Here is a 4,038-nt window from a genome sequence, read left to right as displayed (position 1 = left end):
AGCAGGGGTGTGCCTCTAGTTTGCCACAGTCCCCACTTCCCCCTACTGTATCACCAAATGAAACCTGAGTGTTGCTGTAATTTATCATAATGGTCGTGCTGCTATTTTTTCTTTTAAAGTAAAGAAGTGTTTGTTTCCCTGTTTTATCATAAGTGGTAAACTGAATGAAAGATCCAGTCACACTATGTTATTGCTTTCTATCACCTGCCTGGGTTTGGCTGGGCTGTTGGGTTTTGCAGTTTCTTCCCAGTCTCTGTGAGGCTGGGAGCAGTCCCACCTTGCTCACTGCTGTGTTCTCAGAGCCTGGAGCATAACAGGTGATTAACTGATTTTTACAGAATGAATGAATACCTGTATCTGAAATCTGCAACTTATGTAGCACCTAGTAACCTTGGATTTTACTGTTGTCTTTTTATGTGTGGATATCCTTCTATAAAGTCTGCCAGTGTTTTCCCTCCAACTATTTGCTTTAAAGCCAGAAACTCTATCTCTATTCACTTTCTATTACTGTTGTAGCGAATTACCAGAAGCTTGGAGTCTTAAAACAAAAGAAATGGATTCTCTCAGTTTTTTAAGATAGAAGTTAGAGATCAAGGTGTTGGCAGGGTCACATTCTCTCCAAACAGTTCTTGGAAAGGATTCTCCCTGGCCTCGTTCAGCTTTGGTGGCTCCAAGCATTCTTTGGTTTGTCTGAGTATCACTCCGGCTCCTGCCTGTGTGTTCACGGGGCCTCTGCAGGGCCTCCTCCTCTTCTGCATCTCAGCCTTCATTTCTGTCTGTTAGAAGAATTTGTGTCGTTGGATTAGGGCTCATGTGGTTAATGCAGGGTGATTTTGTCTTGAGATCCTTCACTTATTTGCAAAGACCCTTCTCCCAAATAAGCACATTCCCAGGTTCTAGGCAGACATGTATTTTGGGGGCCACTATTCAGTTCTCTACAAACATCTCATGGTAATTTCTTTCTTTTTCTTTAGTTTTCTGACAGTTAAATTTTTTAAAAATATCTATTTATTTTTGTTGCTGTGGAAGGGCTTTGTCTAGTGGGGAGATGAGCAGGGGCTACTCGTTGTTGTGGTGCGTGGGCGTCTCATAGGAGTGGCTTCCGTTGTTGCAGAGCACGGGCTCTAGAGTGCAGGCTCAGGAGTAGCAACACATGGGCTTCGTGGCCCCGCAGCATGTGGGATCTTCCTGGGCCAGGGATCAAACCTTTTGTCCCCTACGTTGATGGACGGATTCTTAACCACTGGACTACCAAGGAAGTCCGATAATTTCTCTTCTTTACTTGAAAAATTTTGAGAGCTTGCTGTTTCTAAGGCTCTGTGCTGGGCACTGCATGGGCAGAGATCCTGATCAAGCAATCAGGATCCTCCCCTCTGGGAAGGAGAATAAGGAATAAATACAGGGAACTATTATATCATGACATTCACGGAATATACTCTCTAGAGCATACAAAGCACTATGGGGTCTCAAAGGAGAAGGATATCAGGGAATCAGGGATACTGTTGAAAGAGGCAGGATTCAGTTGTGCCTTGAAGGAGGAGTAGAATCTTGAAAGATAGGAGACTATTTCCACTAGGGTAGAAAGTGTGAGAAGCCCATAGTTGGAGAAATATCGCATAGAACAATGACTTATTTTGATGAAACATCAACTACATGTCCCTGAATGTATGCTGTATATGGTAGTTGCTCAAGAAACATTTCATTGATCATGAAATGTACTCATGAAACCCCCATGCCTTTGGTGTCGCTTTAGGGACTTTACCACATTGTTGCTGTTCAGCTGCTAAATTGTTTCTGACTTTTTGTGACTCCATGAACTGTAGCACACCAGGCTTCCCTGTCCTTCACTATCTCCTGGAGTTTGTTCAAATTCATGTCCATTGAGTCAGTGATCTCACATTCATCAATTTACAGTTTTCTGAAAAACTGAAATTCCCGATAGACAGGAAATACAACCAGTAAATTAATGACACTGACATAAGGCCTTTGGAGATAGTATTTGCTGCCACAGCCCAGGGCAGGGGACGGGGTGCTGGGATTGGTACTTTAACCTTGCAGGTTAGCCACAGGGCGCTCTCGTGTTCATATTTTAAATCTGATAATGTGGGCTGCTGGGGCTTCCCTGGTGTCTCAGATGGTAAGGAGTCTGCCTACAATGGAGGAGACCCGGGTTCCATCCCTGGGTTGGAAGATCCCCTGGAGAAGGAAATGGCACCCCACTCCAGTACTCTTGCCTGGAAAATCCCATGGATGGAGGAGCCTGGTAGGCTACAGTCCATGGGGTCCCAAAGAGTTGGACACGACTGAGCGACTTCACTTCAATGTGGGCTGCTAATCACATACTGATTCACTCGGAACCCACAGTTTCTTCATTGTTTCCAAATTTTATTAATGTTCTTCCCTGAGGCATAATACCTTGAATTACACCCACCAGTGGGTTTCAGGCAGTGGAGAAAATTTCTTTTCCAACAATGAGGAGCTCGAAGGAAATTTCCCGGGAAAGCTAAATGATCATATCACAAAGGCTGTGCCGCCCTGGTGAGCATAAGGAGAAGATGACTGCTCCCTGGGCTGGAGGATGGTGGTCAGGGGCAATGGGCAAGCCATTTTCAACAGAACCAAGGAGTAGCCTACACGAGAAAAAATATTTATAGTAGATGCTGCCTGACAGTGTTGAAAGTAGTGATTCTGACCCATAGTGTGTTTGTTGACACAAATTTATTTAAATCTTGGTTAAGTGCGGCTTTATTGTTTATTTGCAGACTTTCAGAAGGTAGACATTCTAATAGGTTATGGACTCAGTGACTTCATGGGTACTGATGATGGGCTCCTTTCACTGAATTCGGTGATGCAAGCTCTGCCTATAGATGTTCACATGTAGAGTCTGAGAGCCTCCTGGCGCTTTGGTACTGAGAAGGGCATCTCATCCAGCTAATATCAATACTTGAATCCACCTCATTCCCTGTCTGCATCATCTGGCCTGGCAGTAGTCAAGGTTCTATTTGGGCCCCCTAGTGATGGGACACTTTCTAAGAAGGAGGAACAATTTGTTATGTGGCATTTGTTTTCCCTTTACTTGATCTCTAACAGCATACATTTAAAATACTTTGTTTTTTTTTTTTTTTTAGAATGCTGTTCGCCAAGATCATCCCACCCTCTCTCTCTCCCTCTGAGTCCAAAAGTCCATTATACACATCTGTGTCTTTTTTCCTGTCTTGCATGCAGGGTCGTCATTGCCATCTTTCTAAATTCCATATATATGTGTTAGTATACTGTATTGGTGTTTTTCTTTCTGGCTTACTTCACTCTGTATAATCGGCTCCAGTTTCATCCATCTCATCAGAACTGATTCAAATGAATTCTTTTTAACGGCTGAGTAATACTCCATTGTGTATATGTACCACAGCTTTCTTATCCATTCATCTGCTGATGGACATCTAGGTTGTTTCCATGTCCTGGCTATTATAAACAGTGCTGCGATGAACACTGGGGTACATGTGTCTCTTTCAATTCTGGTTTCCTCAGTGTGTATGCCCAGCAGTGGGATTGCTGGGTCATAAGGTAGTTCTATTTGCAATTTTTTAAGGAATCTCCACACTGTTCTCCATAGTGGCTGTACTAGTTTGCATTCCCACCAACAGTGTAGGAGGGTTCCCTTTTCTCCACAGCCTTCTGAATGGGAGAAAATAAGAGCAAATGAAGCAACTGACAAACAACTAATCTCAAAAATATACAAGCAACTTATGCAGCTCAATTCCAGAAAAATAAACGACCCAATCAAAAAATGGGCCAAAGAACTAAATAGACATTTCTCCAAAGAAGACATACGGATGGCTAACAAACACATGAAAAGATGCTCAACATCACTCATTATCAGAGAAATGCAAATCAAAACCACAATGAGGTACCACTTCACACCAGTCAGAATGGCTGCGATCCAAAAATCTGCAAGCATTTAAAATACTTTGGAATCGAGTCACAGATGTAGAAAACAAATTTATGGTTGCCAAGAGGGAAGAAGACAGGAGGGATAAATTG

The sequence above is a fragment of the Capricornis sumatraensis genome, chromosome 10, assembly GCF_032405125.1.
Source record: "Capricornis sumatraensis isolate serow.1 chromosome 10, serow.2, whole genome shotgun sequence".
NCBI lineage: Eukaryota > Metazoa > Chordata > Mammalia > Artiodactyla > Bovidae > Capricornis > Capricornis sumatraensis.
Note: the sequence above shows the minus strand (reverse complement) of the source record.